Below are 22,485 nucleotides of genomic sequence, written 5' to 3'. Positions count from 1 at the left end.
AAAAATGAATATAAGTATAGCTGTATAAGTGTAGTAGTATGTTTTAGTGTAATAAATCAAAGTGAAAATTTATTTTAGAAAGGCTGCCAAAAAGAGTAATGGGGGATCGAAAACTATAGTATAGTAAAATTTCATCAAACTAGACATATTTTTGTAATGAGAGTAGATGTTGCCAGTACAGTGCTTTGAATTTGTCTTTGGAAGATTTCTTGCGTATATGTAGGTGCAGTTCTTTTCTATTGAAGTTTTAAAAGAATATGTAGTATTATTTATTTTAATTTCAGTTTCTTAATTAATAATATTAAATAATTTACATCAACATATACATCAGTCCTTCTATCCTAAATGCATTTTAGTGAATTATTATGCAAATAAATTTCATAAATGAAATTTCTAATATAAACTAATTACAATTTATTACTATTGTGGAGCGTTTGCAATGAAAACAATAGACTAAGTAGAATATAGACTAATTACTTAGTGGTATTTCTGCAATCCCCTTAAGTGTGTTTGCATTTTGCACAGAGATGTAAGTCAAAGTATTAAAGTACACACGCCAGCACATCAAGCTACACATTGACGTATCATGTTCCGTTGCACTGGAGGCGATTTTCGAACAAAAACGTGCAGTCTGATGTGCCGTTGTCCGTACATTATGTTAGGGAGGGGAAAATATAGGTACTAAATCGTGTAAATGGTAGTACATCTGTATTTTGGCGAATAATGAAATTAGGAAATGAAACTTTTAAGTGCTGTCTGCCACCAAACCTACTTTCACCGCCAAGCAATAATGTGAGCTATATTCCGTTCCCGTTTTGAAGGGTAAAGGTGCAGGATGTAATTATGGACAGGACTGTCGCTTACCACCAGGCGCACGACTTGTTCGTCCTGTCACTTGATTACTATAAAAAACAAACTATTTTTAGTAGCATTGGAGCTCCTTGTGGAAGAGTTCGTCCAGGGAAGTACTGCCTTACCTATTTTGCCAAACAGTAATGTTAACATTGCTGCAAATTGAAATTTTGAAAGATTGTGAAATTACAGGCAAATGGGACTTGTCAACTTATGTCTCAGGGTGACGGGCGCAGTGGCAATGCCCTTTGAGATGCATCTCAAATTATGGACAAGCGTGTCGCTTAGCATCAGGCCCACGACTTGTTCGTTCAGTCACGTGGTATCATAAAAAAAACTATTGTTGCGGATTTAAATATAATGTAAGTATGTTGTTTTTTTTCCAAATTAACACTTCCTGCATCTGATTCAATATCACGTGCTTCCAAATGACATTAATTTACATTTGAACAAACAAAACTCGATTCTCAATTGCAACCAAACATCACTACGAGGCCGTACTCACGTCGCCGCCGACGTCGACATGACACTACGTGTGGCGACTTAATTAATTAGATTATATCGGTATACCTCGCCAACTGCCTGGCACATACACACATTTTAAACGCCAGAACACATGTCCAAAGGGTCGCCTTTCAGTCCCGTGTCAGAAATATAAAAGTTTGACGGTTGGTTACTCGTACACGGGTAAATAATGTCTTTTAATCTCTACAGAAGGCTGACCCTTATCCCGGGAATAAAAAAGTTAGAAAAGTTCCAAAGGTTAGAAACAGTAACGTGGAATTTATTTTTCGATTATGTTTTATAATATTCGGTCTGATGGAAAGGGGAATACGAGGGTTGGCTCAAATACCTACATGATAAGGATATGAACTATTGTAATGTTGGGAAAAATATCCTGACGGTTAAAACGTGTCCCAGGCAGAGAGGCGGGTCCATTACCCGTTATTTTTTTATTATAATATCAAGTGACGGGACGAACAAGCCGTGCGCCTGATGGTAATCTACACGCCTGTCCATAACAGTTGGAGTGCCACTCAGAGCTTTAAATAGCAAAGATTTGTGGAGCCCTGCCACTGCACCGGTCACCCTGAGACGTAAGTTGACAAGTTTCATGTGCTTGTAATTTCACCAGCACCCTTACCCATCAAAACCAGAACACAGTAATGCTGAGATTACTGTTTGGCGTTATGACCATGGGATTTTACAGGCCTCGAGAACGTAGTTTGTTTGAAAAACATAAATATACGCGATTTAGACCCGAAAAATTATAGTTTCATTTTCCATTTGTAACAATCGCGAAAACCTAAAAAGTCGATATTTTAAAATATTTCGTAAGATTTAAAAATAATTAAAAAAAAGCATTTTGACATTAAGTAAGTATATGTTTATCGTACTTCCAACAATGCAATTAAAAAAAAGTTTTTTTTCTTCAACATTTTACTTAATAACTGGCAGTGACGTGCGCCTCAGGACACTGCTACTGCGATCTTTATTATTTAAAGCATTTAGCAAGCACTACAACTATTATGAACAGGCGTGTCGCTTACTAACAGGCGCACGACTTTGTACGTCCTATCACTTGTTATCATTACTGCTTGGCGGCAGAAATAGGTAAGGTGGCAATACTGCCCTGGACGAACTCTCTCACGTAGAATTCCACTACCGTTATTACGTACTTTGATGTGTCCATTCACATAACATGGTTGATGTTTTTTTATGATACGAAGTGACGGGGAGAACAAGTCGTGCGCTTGGTGGTAAGCGACACGTCTATTCATAACAATTGCAGTGGCGCTCAGTGCTCAACCGGCATCTAGAACCGAATTTTTAATATAAAAAACTAAAATTGATTTTCATAGAATTGCGGTTGCGGCAACCGGCGATTTGTCGATTTCATATCGATTGTATGAAAATAGAATATTCGCTTCTAGTTGCCCGTTGCTTGTATCCAACACAAGACACACGTTTGCGTGACGTGTAAATCGCAAAGATCTAAGAGACACTGCCACTGCGCCCTGAGATATAAGTTGGAAAGCCCCATAATTTTGTGTAATTATTTGCCTGTAATTTCACAAAATTACAAGCACATACGAGTGGGTTGTGTAGCTTTTCTATGTAAGGAATTTAAAATTTATTTGTCCCAGTCTCATGGTAATTTTAAAGGAAATTTACAAGGCTTTAAGTTAATGTAACTGCGAAACTATAGAATTTAACGTGTAAGTGACAAACTACGACTTTCATTATGAAGTTTTTTGATCGTTTCTTCTGAATGTCATCGAGTTTTAAAATAAAAGTGCGCTCGCTATATCATGTGTGTTATCTATCATGGGGAAAGATTATATTATTTTGTTTTTCAAATACCTTTTGCTAACCCGTGGATAAATACATTACGAACGCAGCTGCTTTTGAATACCAGACTATCGTTTCCGAAATTAATAATGATAATGTACCAGGTAACTCCCGGCATTATGAGTACCAGAACAACAGAATTATCACTAAGACACTACCTAGAACACGCAGGCCGGAACCAATTTACGAAAATTTATTTCCCAAATAGGTCTGCTACATATCAACTGGCTACCTTGGATTCAATTAACAACCGTGGCAAGAGGCTTATAGAATTACACGATTTCATTCCGCCTTCCCCTTTACATCACTAGGCGTAGGCTTTGGTTCCACCCCTATATTGTGGATATTCCAAAGATTCGCACGAAGCGTTACGCTTCCACATTTATATGGCGAACGGCTATGGAGTAGAATTCTTTGCCTGCAGACTTGTTACCTTTATTTTTCGATAACTTGGGCCTTTTCAAGGTGAGAGTGAATAGGCATTATTTACGTGTGCATGCTCCATTGTCAACCTCATCGTCACTTTCTATCAGGTGGAGGTCAAAAAAAGGGTCTGGCTGGGAATAGAACCTAAGGTCTCCTTAACTAGCGCTCAAAATGCGAATCGTTGAGACGCCGACGTCATCAAATTGTTAATCTCTCACAATAAGAGGCAATCGTGATGATTTTATTTAATAAATTAATCACACAATTTAAATATGCCACTGATTGACTTAAATAAAATCTTTGATACCGCTATCAGTGTCCGTAGTACAATTGAAATAATTAACGCTAATTGCTGCCACCCACTTACTGAATATGTAGGTGGGTAGCAGCCAACTTGCGTAGCTTTGAAGCCTTACTCACGCACATTTATAAGAAGGGTTCTTTATAAACGAAATAAACTGAATAAATTCCCCACAGAAAATTCTCAAGCTTCAAAAGTGCAGTAATCATAAACTAAAAGTTAATTGTTGAAATTTCATTCAAAGTTACAAACATGCTAAAGAGGTTGCGGTTGGCTTCTTGACCCGGCTGTCATGTCGTTATGTTAATTGTGTTTGTGTAAAGAGTATAATATACCTAATTGGTGTAAAGGTACTGCAGTGTACCTGTTGTCATTTGTTTTAGTTTGCTTAAGTTTTGTTTAGGGAGGAGTTATCCTCTATAAACAAAACTTAAAAAATTTAAGTTTTATTAATGTAATAAAACATAACAAACACAAATAAAACATGTAATTACATTTATTTACTTATTTATTTAAACTCTTATACTTCATTTCAGGGGTTAGTTCAGTTAAGAATGGGACTACCCATATTGAGTCTGAATCTAATTTCAGAACCAAATTGTAAAGGGCTATAGGCAAATGACATCTTAGGCAATTTACTTTAGTGAGGTCTATGTCGAGTTGTCATCATATCCATTAGTGTCGGTCCATTATACTTCATACTACTGAACATGGATCTCTGTAAGTTCGGGTCATGGTTCTGTCAATACAGAACCGGTTGTGGTTGTGATATAGTGTATTATTACTAGATGAAAACATAATTGTATCAAACAATAAAGCACTTATCACAGTTATGGTGCAACGGCGGTTAAGAAGGATTCTCTATCTTAAGGAACTTATAAAAAGTGAAAAAATACTTTAGAATCCATTTAAAACTGTTGATTTATGAGAAACGTGATTATAAATGCAAACGTGCCAAATAAAGGACTCCGAAATATTTTGTTCACATTTCCGCGTTGATATTAAACTTTTATGTTTCCATAAATTGCGCGACCATATCGTAAGACAATTTTAGTTTATCTTATATTTTATTGAATATAAAATGGCTGAGTGCGTACCTTTCTCTTATCCTATCGGGTTATTTATTGCACAAGTTTGTTTTTGACCGCCTCACGTACTTTATAGGGCGAACCTTTCTATCCCCGAATTGGCAATTGCCATTTGATATATACTTTTGTAACTTTCCGATCTCATATTCTTGGATTTTTCCCTTGTACGTGACTGTAACTTGTGTTTTATATGCTAATCGGTTTCTGGGTGACTTATGGACTTGATTTACCTGTTTCTTTTCTGTGTTTTTATAAATAACCTTCAAGGCAACCAGATGCAAGGTAATGTAGGCAATACACGTTTCTTTTTCTTTTCTTTTTTTCTTTTTCTGGCATTGTTCGAATGAGCATCACTAACTGCTTTCTCTACAGAAACTAAGCCAAAGACAAATAAATAATCTTTATATGAAATAAAAAGGGATAAGTAAATTACACTTGAAATCGGCATATTGATCTATTTTACTTATTCGTTAGGCACATTTTCTTGAGTAGAATAGGCAAGAAAATGTAAGGCTTGCAGCTAAGCTTTATAGTTAATTCTATGATTTTTACCGCAATTCTAGACTTCACAAAATGTTCGCTAGTTGACCTCAGTAACCTTTATTACGCACAAATTAAAGTTGGTATTCGAGCTAGGATTTGTTTCAAATGTCATTTTGTGCTAGGTCGTATATCTTTCAGCTGCATGATCATTACGTTTTATATTCAAGAGCTTACGAAGGTCTTGTTTTATTCCACAAAGAGAAAGGTTTGCTGAAATACGTCTTGGAATCTGTCAACTTAGTGCCACACCTGCGTCACTTTGCCTGACATTGTCCAAGCATTGTTGACGTTTTCTGTTTACGTCTAACGTCCCATTGACCTACAAGGAGTTAAGTAAACGATTTAAAATTTTCATCTTTTTATTGCACTCGAATAAATTTCAATATTCGAATCACAAAAAATGTTAACCTTCCTATAACAACATCGAAAATCTTGACGGAGGGTTAAAAAAACACGGGAATAATGCTGGATTACGAGTTGAGTCCATTCTGAAAACCATATTCCGCAATAATGACGGGCGAAGGTCGGGTATGACCTCAAAACATGGCTAAGGTACTGAGAACCGACGCCAATGCCGTGGAAGAACCCAAAGTACCCCAAGAACCCTCTTTTGGCAAACGACAACGCTGAATCTTTTATTAGTTTCGTGAATGGACGGCTAGTTGACATAACCGTCGTCGACATCTGTTGTGATATTACGCCATCTTTTCCAGGGCGTAGTTCCATCGATCCCGTGTTCGCTCTCATTCGATGTCGAGGTGCCGTTATATTTTTCTAGCATCAGAAATTCAGCCCGTGCTGAATGGGACTCCATTTCTTTGTCATTAAGAGTTTGCTAGCTCCGTTGTTACTTTTTAGCTACTGTAAGCAAATGATATGTACATATGAGATAAATATACTCACTTTATTTGATAATAACATGTATCGAAGTTTTAGGTTTTCGTTAGTGTTATACATAAGAAATTAAAGTATTATTTTTCTCGGATCTAAATTGTGTATATTTGTTTTTCAAACAAATAAACTTTCGGGCCTTTTACAGTGAGCCGTGGCCATGGGACTTATAAAGGGCCCGAAACGTTGATTTGTTTGAAAAAACAAATATACCTACGCGATTTAGATCTGAAAAAAAGTTTCATTTTCTACGAATAACTGTATTCTAAGATGTCCAGAATTTTACAAACAAGTTTGGACAAAGCGTTTCTTATTCGATCCTTTCAAACGTCTTTCTTCGTGATAATGTAATAAAACTGCGAGGCAGTGGTTTCGAACCTACCGATTTTTCGGTATTTCTACCGATTTGGAAATGGTAGAAATACCGAAAAATCGAAATGAAACGATTTTTCTACGATTTTTTTAAGTAAAGAATTTCTCTCGATTTTTTACCGATTGTCAACAATCCAAGTTCGCATCCTTATCATTTACAGGGATTCTCTATCCCTTCTGCTCAAACGATCGACGTGTAAACAGTTTATTACTCTTGTGTTCTTTGTTTATCATTGTTAGTTGTTGATTTAAGTAAGTAGGTACCTACATTGACTTACAATTATATGGACGTCGGGTCCGCGCTAAAAAGTGTCCGCACTTGTAAGGCGCTAAAATCGTATACAGAGCGCGACACTCCGCTTTAGTCTTCATTTGTTCTACTGACAGCGCGATACTGCGATGACATTACAATTTAAATTTCGAATAGGTTGACTTGGGACATTTTTTTCGTGGTTTTTGTATTAGACCCGTCGTCCATTTATTTGTAAGTCAATGGGTACCTAGTATAGGTAAGCCCGCATAATTGTTAATAGTTTTAATAATATTATTAGTGAGTAAAATACCATTCCTACTTTAAAATATACAGATTTGTTCAATTTATTTTTTTATTACCGATTTTTTATCCAAATATACCGATTTTACTTGGCAACCCTACCGATTTCGCATTTTGACTTTCGAGACCAATAGTGCGAGGTTAAATTGTGCACTGTTTAGTTTATATGCGACGTATAATATTACATTGGTAATAGGTATACTTTTGATTATTCCAGACACGAACGAGATAGCGAGGAAAAGCTAGTTATTAGTAAAATGAATAACTATTCAGATAATAACCGTTCCTATATACCATGTGCCCCTCTAGCATTTTCACTATTTTTGTGTACGTGGAATATGTGAGGGGCTGGAATTGAATTCGGATGAACGTGTAAGATGGTGGCGGAGAATTGCTGGCCTTTGCAAATATACAGGGATGGAAGCAATCGCTGCAAATCTTTTAACAGAGATACGGTTCGATGGATATAAGAACCTAGGTAATATAAGGTGCTGAGGTATATACTTTAGGGTGATAATATGTATTTTTTAATATTTTTTATTTACGAACTTTTATGCATTAAATTACAGGCACATGGGACTTATCAAAATTTGTCTCAGGGTAATGGACGCAGTGGCAGTGCCCCCCATATCTTTGCAATTTAAGGCTCTAAGTGGCACAGCAACTACTATGGGCAGGCGTGTCGCTTACCCCCGGCGTACGACTTGTTCACCCCGTCACTTGATATTATTTTAAAAAAATCTGACTTACAACTTATACCTATGTCAGTTCCATCGTTCGAGGGTAAAGCGCAAATATTTTTTTGAAAGCGGTTTTCTTTATAATATCGAATCTACGTTTATAACACTTCTAAGTTAAATTAGGTTTTTTTTTTATAATATCAAGTGACGGGACGAACAAGTCGTGTGCCTGATGGTAAGCAACACTCCTGTCCATAACGGTTGCAGTTGCCACGCAAAAATCTGAGGGGCACTGCCATTGTGCCCGTCAGCCTGAGACATAAGTTGACAAGTCCCATGTGCCTGTAATTTCACCAGCACCCTTACCTTTCAAAACCGGAACACAGTAATAAAGACATTACTGCTTGGCGGCAGAAATAGGTAACGGCAGTACTTCCCTGGACGAACTCTTAGGTAATGTAGTATAGTACATGCGTAACGTGCGATTTTAGTATAGGCGAAAATATGGGATATTGGACTAGCAACTAAATTGGATCACACTCATATCTCAAAAAGTATTTCGTTAATTTTATTGTTTTATTGACATAACCCAGCGTCATGTGTTTAACTTCATTGCATATTGGCCATGTCGTTTTTGTTGTGATACTGAACGTCTGTGTTTTGTTTGGAAAAAGGCTTTCTTGATATTTTTAATGTAAATTCTATAGATCCGTAAGAAGAGTTCATTATTTCATTTCATACAATAAATGTTTGTAAAAATCTGAAAATTTTGTATTTAAAACGGGTTTAAAAAAAATATCCAAACTAACCCACTTTCCCCTAATTAGAAAAGTAATCCTATCTTAATTATTAATACAAAGATCGAACACTCAGAAAAAATCCTTCGATCCGGCCGGATTCGAATCGACGTCTTCTAGCATACCGTGCCAGACGCTATACCAACTAAGCCACGGAACCAACCAGCGGATCTCACGAATTTTTCTATGTAATTGTTGTCGTGTATTTGGTTTTTCAACGACTTTTTACTCGTAGCGTCATCTATAAGAAATATTCAATTTTTTTTTGTGAAATTACTTATAATATACTTTAATTACTTATAATTATTAATAATTGTAAAAAACGTAGTAATTTCACAAAAAAATGGAGTAATTTCACAAAAAAAATTGAATATCAATTCATAAAAATTCATAATCCTATCTTGTTTGCTGAAATATGTGTGCAGAAATATTGACAGAGAATAATGTTTTAATTTCTGAGCAATACCGACGCATAAATAATTTCATACATCCACACTACCACAAAAAAAATGGAGTCTATTTGTTAAAATTGTTCTCAAAAGTTACTAAATAGGCGGTCTAGATAACTCTTTGAATTATACAAGTGTCCCTTGAGACGTAAAGCTTTCCTATCCTTCCAAACCCTCAAAGTTTCTCCCCTAAGGAATAATTAGAATAAAAGAGTGTTAAATTCCGCTGTAACTGATGGCCGCATTTGGGTAATGCCTCGATTCTTACATTTTACTCTCACGGGACAGGCTACGTATTATTGTGACAACATGTTTTATACTTTCTAATGTGGTCACGCTCTAACAATTCAGACCCTGAGGTTAATTAAGACCCGTACGTGATTATACCTAACTAGTGCTAGATGTATTTAAACTGCACACAGAATAACAATATAATAAATAAATGTAGGAATATGTTCGACACTAACCCATTTGTACGTCCCACTCTTGAGCACGGGTCTCCTCTCGGACCTGGATCAGCTACGCTGGGCTGATCTAGGTCTTCTGGACGCGCAGCTTTCATCACGGTGTTTGCCATCAACGAGAAGCTTACGGTGAATTTCAAATTAAATTTCGCACGTAAATTCTGAAAACTCATTGGGTGAGCCCGGATTCAAACCTACGGCCGCTGCTAGAATGGCGGAGGTCAAAAAATTAGGCTACCACGGCTTTTTGTAGGGATATGTTACTAGCAAGAAAAGCCGTTATGGATAGATTTTCGCAAAAGGACTTTGTGAAGACCCAAACGAATCTGTCACGACGTCACCGAATGGCCGCCCATGAGGATTATTTTTATTTCGTGGACGAGATTTATTTTCCTTAGATTAGCATTCCTCTTATTTATGCTAATGTAATTTTAATGGCGCCGCCTTTTTCGGCTAATTTCATTTCGCGGAAAACGGGGAGATTTATTTTAAACCTCAGCTTATTAAGACGTCTTTGGTGACGATTATCTTTGTCAAAATTTGAATTATCGGAATTTTAATTATTGCTTGCAATTAATTGTTTTTTTTTTGTCAAGGACCTATATTTCCGGAACTTTCTCCCTAAGTCAAGGAAATTTACAATTAGATTATGTTAACTTCGAGGTCGAATACGAAGAATAGGATGTACCTACGCCAACGATTCTGCTAACTTGTATGTAATAATTATAGCCTTATAATATGTAATAATTTGAGGCACAATAGTTAATAATATATAATTGGATACAAATAGTATATTAATAAGTCATATTTTCTACATCATATATTATGAATTTTAATAGTTATTTAAGTGAATTTTACTCAGTTAATTGTTAGTTAAATGTTTTACATACTCTATCTGATTCAATACAATTTTTTGACAATTTTGACGACCTCGGTGGCCGGGTTCGTTCGAGGACAAATTTGGAACCTGAATGGAACGGAACTTTTTCTTAATTGGTTTTGGTTTGTTCTGAGCAGTGTTCTGGAGTAAATTCTGTTGCCGTGGTTGTCTGGCGCATTATTTAGCTGGAATTACAGGCACATAGGACTTGTCAACTTTATGCCTCAGGGTGACGGGCGCAGTGGCAGTGCCCCTCAGATCTTTACAATTTAAAGCGCTGCGTGGCACTGCAACTGATATGGATAGGCGTGTCGCTTGCCACGACTTGTTTGTTCCGTCCCTTGATATAGTAAAAAAATATAGTTGCAAGTTATCTTTTAATTTATAACGCTGTTCAAATTGATGAACTGGTAGAATGTCAGCTTGCTGGAAACTGGTTGCCTTGCAAATTGGCTGCTTGGTTTATAAGCAATTTGTTTGGTTCTTGAAAATTGAACGGATGACTGGTGTTGGCTAGTCACAATAGCAAGTTACAAGCCTCGGTCGAGTTGAATTGTCGACACGGCGAGCACAAGAGCCTCCAATAAGTCAACACGCCGCTCTCGGCCGTGCCCCGACTCACGGACCCTGTATCGGGAAATTCGAGCGGTAAGGGTTGTCCATTTCTAGTTTCAAAATTACTTTAAACACTTTTTCGTTCAGAACGTGTAACAATTTTGCATATCTGCAATAGACTACTACTGTATCCTCAATCGTTTCTATTAAAACATACATAAATAAGCTGTAAAACAAATTTAGATTTATAAACATATGGTCAAACCACATAAGCGACGTTTTCCTCAAAAAGTCACAAAATTTTATAGCTATGGTTAGAAAATCAGGATCTTTCTGGAGGTGAAACTTTATAATAAAAAACAGCTATAAACTAATGAATAAAAAAGCAATAAAATTAGAAAAGTCGTTGAAAGACCAAGTACAAAGACACGACGCAAGCACATAGAAAAATTCGTGAGGTCCGTTGGTTCGTTCCGTGGCTTAGTTGGTATAGCGTCTGGCACGGTATGCAAGAAGACGTCGGTTCTAATCCGACCGGATCGAAGGAATTTTTTCTGAGTGTTTTTTCTGAGTGTTCGATCTTTGTATTAATAATTATAACAAACTAGTGGAGTAATTTCACAAAAAATTATTGAATATCAATTCAATAAAAATTTAATTAATAAAATTAGAGTTTTACCAGCACAGTTATGTAATTAGAGGTATTTTCTTAAAAAATGACACTTATGTGTATAGCAGACGATATATGGTAATTCTGTAAGTTTTTTTTCAATAACATCAAGTGACGGGACGAACAAGTAGTGCGCCTGATGGTAAGCTATACGCCTGTCTATAATAGTTACAGTGCCACTCAGAGCTTTAAATTGCGAAGATCTGAGGGGCACTACCACTGCGCCCGTCACCCTGAGACATAAGTTGATAAGTCCCATGTGCCTGTAATTTCACAGCACCTTTACCCTTCAAAACCGAAATACAGTAATGCTGACATTACTGTTTGGCGGCAGAAATAGGTAAGGTGGCAGTACTGCCCTGGATTAACTCTTTCACAAGGAGCTCTAATGCTACTTTTCTGTAAGTATGAAAATTATGTGTGATATATGAATTTTACACCCACATTAAGATAAGCACACGTGTAGTATAATAACAATCCATTTTATACAATTTGGAATATGTTTGTGGTAACCCTATTGCCCGAGTAAAGATTGTATCGGGAAATTCGGATTGAAAGAAAAGGTACCAACACGACAAACAGTAATTCCAACGACAAGCGTTGCGTACCGTCTTTTACTTGGACCTATGTTCGAATTGTAAGTTAAAAGGAGATTAATCTACGAGATCTTTTAAAATTTCGAGGGTAAGTAAAAGTATATTAGTTTAATGTTCCCTAAAGACATTATGACGTTTTTAAGTTCTCGTGCAGGCATCTAGGTATGTGGAGTAAGATAATGACGATGATTTTACTAGCAGTAAAGCTTCTTATGACAAAGTTAATCTAGGGAAGAACTGCCACTTTACCTATTTCTGCCGCCAGGCAATAATGTGAACATTACGGCGTTCCGGTTTTGTACGACAACTGCGACTTGTCAACTTATATATCACGGTGACAGTCGCAGTAGCAGTGTCCCTCAGATCTTTCCGATTTAAAGACCTGAGTAGCACTGCAATTGCTATGGACTGGCGTGTAGCTTTGCACCTGGCGACTGGCACCAAGACTTGTTCGTCCCGTCTATTGGTATCATAAAAAATAAGTATTTGGATGAGAGCTCATAGAATTCGTTGTTCGTTATCATCGATCGCTGACTGCCGCTTCCACCTCGTGGGACGGTTTGCTGACACCGAGGATAACTGTGAATACGCCTCCTATATATATTTCGCCTAGGTGAATAAACGCTATTTTGCTCTTGGATACGCAGGCGTTTTACTTTACCCCTCCCTCACTTGTACCGCTTTTACACAAATGAATTCTTAATTTTTATTTAGGGATAGTTACTCTCTATGTCGGAGATGTCTTTGACGGTTTTTACCATTTTTCACTATCGTCTCAAACCTTATAGTCAGATTCCATCTGGACGACAATTTTATACCGGTTCGAATACCATAAAAATTATCCTGTATAATCTTTTAAGTATTTTCACCTCATGTACATCAAAGAAAGGGATTCGAGAATATTTCCACAGAAGATTTAAAATCCTCATGCATAATCAAAGGAAAAAGGGCGAATATAAACGAAGATAAACATATTTAAAGCCAAAATATTTACCTGTGTAAAGAAATTCGAAATATCAAACGTAATGTAAATGAGTTAGGACCAGTTCCGCCAGAGGTACAACACAAGCAAGATTACATTGAAAAAATTGACTTTTATCAAGTTAACCTTTCAAGATTTTTGATAGAATCAATTACAACGTACCTAAATTCATTACTAAAAATTGTTGCACCAATTATTGTGGTTCATAGGCTCAGATGAAAACGAGTTACGTTGTCACCTTTAAAAACTTAGGTTTTTGGGACTGTTATACATTGGAAATAAAACTGTTTTATTGGGTCTAAATCACGCAAATTATGTAGTGTGGCCGCAGTGGCGATGAAGTAAAGACGATAAAATATGATGAATAACTATATTAAATTTCCACAAAGGTATCTATCTATTCTTAAAGTTATACTAAGTAATTTTAAGAACGTCCAAAGTTAGGTACGTTAGGTCTAAAAGTATTTATACAAAAAGGATCTTAACAAATCAGTCAGTCCGGTGCGATGCACGCTCAGATTCGGACGTGCTCACACAGTAAGAATTATATTAATTCGCGATCCGCGCGGTAATGACCGCTGCGCGTAATTGACTATGGGTTCCCAACAACTCATAGCCAATGAACTGCTGGCGTTCATACAACACGCCATCGACACTATGGACGAGGTCAGCATCATGCAGATCTGCAAATCAAACTTTAAAGAAGATGAGATTTGCAGTGGCAAGGCGCTGCTTTTCCGTGTGCTTGGCAAGGCCGAGCAGATGCCATCTCGCCGGAGGGATGGAGGAACGAAGAGTATCCAGGACATTATAACGATGTTAAAGGAAACCGACCCAGACGACGTGCCTGCTTTCGTGGCAAAGGAGCTGCACAAGCTGCCCCCTGTCACGTTCGACCATGTCGATGTCACTAGGCTGCTTAAGGACATCACATCCCTGAAAGCAAGTCTGGCCGAAGTGCAATGTAAATTGGAGGCTTCGGATAACACCATCTGTGAGTTACGTACCCAAGTTGTATTACTGAGTAGTGCAACTTCGGTAAGTAGGTCACCCGAGGCCTGTAACGTGAATACTCGTCGCGGGGCACATAATGCATCTATCGGCAGTTTTGAGTTGGCCTATACGGATGCGTCACCGACCGCTGTCGCTGAGCGCGTTTCCCCGCGCCCCGCCCCTCGATTGTCCGCTCCGGCGGAGACGTCACGCGTAAACACGTTGACCCCTCCACGTGATTACGCCGCTGTCGCAGCTGTTAACCGACCCGTTGCTCCACAACCACAAGCCAGGCAGCTATCAACGAAGGGGATGAAAAAACCTCGTGTACCTGTCTCTGAAGTTGCAAAACCACAGAGGCAGACGGCCCGGTGCGACGATGACGGCTTCACAAAGGTGGAGAAGAAGAAGAGGAAGCCCACCAGCCGTAACCTGTGCGGCACTGCACCGACAGGGTCCAACTTTTTGCTGCGTCCGGCAATCCCGACAACGCTGCTGTACCTGTCACGCCTGCATTACTCCACGAAGTCTGAGGAGATAGTGGAGTACATCAGGTTGAAATCCAAATACACCCTGAGGGTCGAGCGGTTGGAGTCCCGCCACTACGTGAACTTTAATTCGTTTGTGGTGAGAGTGCCGACCGAACATCTGTCGACCTTCATGAAGGAGGAGTTCTGGCCGAAGGGTGTCCTATACCGGCGATTCCGTGGCCGGTTGTCTGACACCAGATGGCGCCACACGTCGCCGACAACCTAAATACGTGTTAAATTAGTAATTAGTGTTATTTTATATTGTTATGTATGTTAGTCTGTAAGGTATGTATCTATGGGTCTCAGTAACCTGAATATAAATAAATAAATAAAAATAAATAAATTAACTAAAGAAATTATGTCTACGTACGATGTTAGGAACGTTGGGCCGAAAAGTGTCTCATAATTATAATTAAAATGATGAGTTTTGCATCGGTCACATTGCAATGCACGTGGCGCCCGTTCCGGGGTGCGCGAATGCAAGTGCATTGACCTTACGTTTTAGGTATGTATGTTATGTGCAAATCTGGATACATGAAACGCATATGACGTGTTTCGTTGAAAGGATTAGTTTACTAGCTCTAGTAGAGCTTATGAAATAGTTCGTCCAGGGAAGTAGTGCTACCTTACCTATTACTGCCGCCAAGCAATAATGTCAGCATTACTGTGTTCCGGTTTTGAAGGGTAAGTGTGCTGGTGAAATTACAGACATATGGGACTTGTCAACTCATGGTGACTGACGCAGCTCAGATCTTTGCGGTTTAAAGAGCTGAGTGGCACTGCAACTGTTATGGACAGGCGTGTAGCTTACCATCAGGCGCACGACTTGTTGGTTCCGTCACTTGATATTATAAAAAAGATCCTAAATATTTTAAAACATTCGTGAAGACTTAAAACATGCTCCCCTGAGAAATATTTCGGTATGTCGCTTCTACAAAACACCGATGATATGATTTTTCAAATAAACCTACGTTTCGGACCGTTTACACATCTCTTGGTTACGGCATACTGTGTTTGTGAAATGTTTAAACAAGATGTTTATTTCTATCCAAAGACTTCAATGTATGGACAAGAACACAGAAACTATTATGTTCCAAACAAAATACTATTAATAGTGATAGTGTTTTGTTTCAGAGTTGAATTTTGTCAGAATATCAGTACTGTAGTACGCTGGACAGATGCGATAGTCTATAACTGTTGGGAAAGAGCTTACAAAAAAGGTAGGTAGATAATATTGAGTTAGTATTTGATTTGAATTATTAATATCGTCATTATATAATAATACAGAAGAAAACCAAAACGGATTATCGCGTACCTGTGAAAGGTTATTCCTACTTTTGTTCTATATTTTTGAAGTATTTTTGCAATAGCGAAGCATACAAGATGACATTATTTAATTGTTTCAAAGATGAGAGCATACGAATTACTAAAAACAAATTAAGTAAAAGAAAAAAATACAGTGGAGTTGTTGAAATTATTGATATTATGTGTAGTGAATCGCAGCAGTCGCCACAAATTTATTTTGTGTAAATTTTATATAGTCTTGTAAGTTTAGTTTTTTATTTAAATTTCGAATGTAAATGTGATTGTTTTTGGCGCCTTTTCTCTCTATTGTTTCTGTTTTTGGATTGATTGATTGAGCACGTATCTTACTCATTCGTTGATTGCACTCACCCGAATCTATTGATACAGTCCACTACATTATGTTATGCACTTTTTGTTGCACAAAGGCAAAAAGCTTTTTAGACCATGCAGCATGTCTGTTTTACATTTTTTAAATTGATATGGTAACCATGATAACTGTTTTATTCACATTATACATTCTGTTGTGTAGTTAGAACACTCTGTTACTAATTAATTTATGAGATTATATTTTGTCTTGTTTTGCACGCGTTACATGCTTGCAGAAACGTAATGGATAGTGTGAAATTTTACTTAGTATTTCGCGATTATCAAATATTATAAAATACAAATTAATAAAAGAAATATAACTCAATTTAATACTTTGAATTTATTTTCACATAATTAGTCAACCAGCGAAATGTGAGCAATACATCGATGTAAATTAATTATGAAAGAGGACCGCTTCTGCATCCCTGATCTTGAATGTTTGACAATCAACTAAATGAAGTGTTGTGTCGGAACCGCACATCTGTCAAACACAGTGTGTGTTTAGAACGCCGCTTTAGTGCGCTAGAACATAAATATCGTTGTTTCTATTACATTTTTTTTCAATGCAATGATTTATTGAAGTTTTTTCGTAGAAAATATTAATGTAAAATTATTTAAAGATATACCAGTATGAAGTAATATCGAAGTAAAAATAACTTTTTTAAGAAATACAACGAATATATAAAATTGTATCTACTATAATTATTACGAGTACGTCTGTACATTCAGCTTTTCATAAGTGCTATAGATTTGATACTGTATAGTTGAGCATATTGTTGTCAATACCTAAAGCTGCACCACCGCTGTTATGTCGTCGACACTACATCCAGTTATAATTATAACTTTTTGTTCAAAAAAAGAAACCCTCAAAAGTTTGTGGAATTACGTCTATTTGCTAAGCTTTATTAAAATCGAATAACCGAAAGTGGATGAAATCCAATAAACCGGATTCATCACTTAACTTGGCACCCTTAAAGGTGGAATATTTTCTTTAAATTTGAAAGAGACTACTACTGAGGTACATTCTTTCCAACATAAAGAGAATCATCAAAATCGGTTCACAGATGTCGGTGTAAACATAAAAAAATAGAGTAAAATTGAGTACCTTCTTCTTTTTTGAAATAGATTAAAAATAATAAGCATCTTTCTATCCTTACGGACTTTAGTACGTATTTCGCATTTCACGTTCACCATGTTGTAAACAAAATATTTGTTTTTCGAAAAGTCCTAATGCTAATACTGACACAGAAAGTATTGAATTGGTAGTACGATAAATCGATTACGTGTGACCTGAGATTATTTATTTAAGCGTCTATCGTGCTTGTATTCTAGGGCAATCCCTATTCCAATAAACGAAGAGTTTTGTAACCATAATAAAAATCTTAGCAACGTGGAACATTATTGGCACAGCTACATGAAAATATTTATATATCAACAGCATATTTTATTTTTTGAAGATACGTGATATAATAGATACATATGTACATATCGCTCCTTATCAAAAGTGACCCGATCCAAAATAGTTCTTTTTTGATTTATTATTGAGATTTATTCAGCAAATGATGGACTTAACTGAGTATGTGACATAGAGCTTTTCATTACATAAAATGATCACATAACAACGTTGAGATAGTCTACGATTTGCGCGGCAGACGCGTCTCAGGTTTTTTAATGAATCTTCCTGGTGAATTTTTGCTTTTGAGATAGGCCATCTATTCATACCACTACTATAGGAAGTAAAACGATATAACATCGCATCGTAAAATAGATATTTCAAATTGTTTGTGTTAATATAATATCAGGGGATTAACATTTATAATTCTAATACAAATAATGGCATTTTTTTATTTATCTGTCACAATCTTTACTGGCACTGTCGTGTGTTGGCTGGAAGGGATCTCTTTTAGAGATAAGTCCACCTTTGCACACCTTCCGTATAATTATAATGTTTCTTTTGTATTTGTATGGTGTAGTAATATAAAGCGTGATATTGCCTCCGCAAAGTTTTAGCATTGTCGAAATTAAATACCTTTTTTAGTGTAAAATTTAGGTGACAAACTTTCTTCAAATAAAATTTTAAGACTTCTAAGTTTAAAATCATAGAGTTATTAGTTTGTTTTCGTTTCAGTTAATTTTGTATTTGTTTTCAAATTGGACATTTAATGTTAATATTTTTGTCATTTTTAATACGAGTTTCGAAGTAGCACTAATGTAACACAAACGCCTCGAAACATTAACGACGCCATGGAATGGAACGGATACAGCCAACAAACACACTGTGCGCTTTTGGTTGCATAGTTTGATACTGCAATGGAAATTTTAACCAGGCAAATAAGCAACATGGACGATTAGACCTTAAAAGACCTCAATGGCAAGATATGCAACTACGTTGGAATTACCAAAAAAACTTTACCTACTCTTGGTGTAATAAAACTTAAAACTTAATATGATAAAAGCTCTTTTGACTCGTGACCACAAGTGTACTGACTAATAACATATAAAAAATGCACTGAATAATTTCTTTCGTAGAATCTTTAAGCGCCACTCCTGAAAAGTTGTCATTTTGCAAATGTGGCCTTATTACACCAACCGTGAGCTATATATATTTAATGAATATGATGTTCATCACGTCACGCAGGTTTCATCGTGATATTTTTCTTCACCGTTAGTAAAAAGTATCATACGAAACAGTCACAAATGTACGTAACTTAGAAATTATAGTGATTTGTTATTACGGGGATTCGAACCCGCTACGCTACTACCACTAATAGCAATACGGCAGAAGTATTTTAATAGCACGAGTGATTAAATAAAAGATATTTCTTCAAACGGCTTTTGTTTTAATTTTCCTTTATAGAACGGCAATTTCATTCTTTAACCCATATTATCTAAGAGTTTTATACATAAGTTATTATATATTAATGAATAGAACGAGGTACGTAAATTTTTGTTAATTATATAATGGGCTGCAAACTTCGGTCATTAATAATGAATACAATAATTAAAATCTCCATAATAATAAATGCTTGAGCTACGCCGTAGCGCAACAGTCTACAAATTTGTAGCAAGTCGGAACAACAAACCGAACTAAAAATAGTTATTTTTTTATTTTAAAGGAAAGGCGTGTCGTGCGTGTGCAACGTCGATTTTTTGCAACCGGTGAATGATAGGAACTGGCCATGTCGGGCAATTATCACTTTTTCGACGAGGTATTTGATGCAGTTTGAACTGGCGAGGTGTATGCAACGCCCACCTCCATGTGCCACCTACAGAGAAAAAATGCCAAAAGGGACTTTAATAAATATTTTGATAGTTTGACACTGAATACGTGTTAGGCTATTGCTATTGTGATATTACTTGTAAAGTAAATGGAATATAGAAGTTTCAAAGCTTAATATTGATAATATTTTCAGGTTACGTGTCATACATGAGCCATATCACCAAAATCTGATGTGTCAAAGATATTTGAAACATCTAGTTATATTCCTCATTTGTCCTTTTTTTAAAAATAATTATGCCTAGTAATGGATTGGACAAAAACTCCATATGGTTTTAGTCACTAGGCAACATTGAACAACAAAAACTTTGTTTTTAATTGCTATGTAATTTTAAAAATGTTAGTGACCATTTTCAGAATAGGCGGGAAAGTATTAAATTTTAATTGATGATTCGAAAAAGTTTGTATTTTATTATGATAATACTAAATCAACACATTTTTACAAAGCCATCAAAACTATTGTAGTTAGGATTGGATGTGTTACCTCGTCCACCGCTTTTGCCCAATATACGAGAAGCCCCTTCACATTTTTACTTGTTTCGGTCTTTACAAAATTCTTTGAACAGATGTGACTTTGATAACGACGAGACCATCAAACGACACTTGAAGCTGTAGTTTATAAGTAAAGACAGGAATTTTTATGAAAGAGGAATTCTAAAATTCGAGTAATTGATAGCAAAATATTTTAGAGGCAATACATAATTGATTAAAGTTTTATATTTATTTCCTTAAAATTTTTCATTTGCACTTTGAGATCGTGCGCACAATTTTTATTTTTTGCCGAGGTATATATTCTGCAGTGAGCTTTGTAAGTCAAAATTATCGACTAAGATAAAACTATCTATATTAAGTAAAGTAAATTCGATTAATTTATCCGAGTTAAAATTTTATTTTCGTTATCTTTCATGAGATAAAACTTAAATTAAATTTCTCCCAAGAAAGCGTGATCCTTTTCAAAATCTCTGAGTAAAATTTTCAATTAAGCTTTTATAATGTCAAAACGTGTAATCACGACTGGTTTTCAGCTGAGGCCTAGTTAGAAAGCCTGTAAGCCGATTAAAGTCTCTGTCTTGTAGCATCTTTGCGACTTTCCCATGTCAATTGGTATTTTAGTGAATTGGGGTTGAGGCATTTGGAAATATCGATTGATATTGGAATTCTCCATTTCTATGAATATATGTTTAATAAGTGTTATAAAATTGTTAAAAAATATCTTTGCTAGGTTCGGTATTCCAATTAACGTGACGGACAATGACACGCAGTTCCCTTCCGCTGTATGCAAAGAATTTGCCAGATAGCACTGATGATTAGGTGTCTCAGCGAGTAGAGGCTCCCTATGACGTATATGACGAGCACTGGGGTGAGACAACCTCGCCCACCGAGCCTCAGTCACAAACGTCACATCTGCAGCACTCGGCGCAACCGCCGTAATATAATTATAAAAATAGGATCAAAAAATAGATGTAAGTAAAAAAAAGTTTTTAAATAGAATAGAATATTAGTCTTAATATGTGCATACAAAAGTAAACCAAAACAGATAAGTGTTTAATGGAGACAATACTGTTTATAGTTAATCTACTTCATGTTTACAATTAATCTGCCTTACAGGATAAAATATGTATTGTATCGTAACTAAGAAGTATATATAGAGATAAGTTATTTAAAGAAAGAAAGAAAGAAAGAAATATTATATGTAGTTATTATATATATAGTAATATCATATATAGTATTAAAATATTTATATATAGTTTTAATTAACTATCTTACAATAATTAGAGTAAGGGAGATGTAGTATGTGCGGGTAATATTGAAATAAACCAGTCGTTGTTTAGACTTTGAACAGTGTGATCATTTGTACACTCCTCAACCACTACAGGATCAACACTGAGGCACCCTCTATTCAACAAAAAAGAATCATCAAAATCGGTTCACAAATGCCGGAGTAACCGAGTAATATACTCAAAAAATAATATACTCGAATTGAGAACATCCGCCTTTTTGAAATCGGTTAAAAGGTTAAATTATGATAATAGTTTTCATATATGAACCACTGGTCACATATCAAATAAAATAATTTATTTCGTATGAATAAAATCCATTTATAATTACTTTTATGAATATCTTCACTTGTGAACTTTGTTACACAAATTCGCACCAAACTCCAGTGTTTATAATTTTTTAAACTGTAGTGTAATGAGACAAGTGTAGTAACCCCTTACAAACGTAACAGCGCGACTTGTATATGTGCGTGCCAGCCGCGCGCCATGTACGGACGCACACATTCGCATATTATCACGATGCATTTGCGTTGCATAGGGATATTTTAAATTTTAATTTTGTTTGTTAATTTCCATTAGTATTTGGTGTATAGGCTCTAAACCTTTTTTTTGTGTAGATCCTCTAAATATGTTCATGTGTACAACTCATATATGTATACATCTCATATTAGACGGTAACATTGGTGTTAATTTCTCTTTTATACACTTCAAATTTTATAATTACACATTATTAAAATTATAATAAGGAAAACAAGGAACCATGTGTTTAGGAAAGGCGTCTTCTA

The sequence above is a fragment of the Hyposmocoma kahamanoa genome, unplaced genomic scaffold (assembly GCF_003589595.1).
Source record: "Hyposmocoma kahamanoa isolate Upper Pololo Valley unplaced genomic scaffold, ASM358959v1 192, whole genome shotgun sequence".
Classification (NCBI taxonomy): Eukaryota; Metazoa; Arthropoda; class Insecta; order Lepidoptera; family Cosmopterigidae; genus Hyposmocoma; species Hyposmocoma kahamanoa.
The sequence above is the reverse complement of the archived record's forward strand: the minus strand, read 5'-3'. Positions refer to the sequence as shown.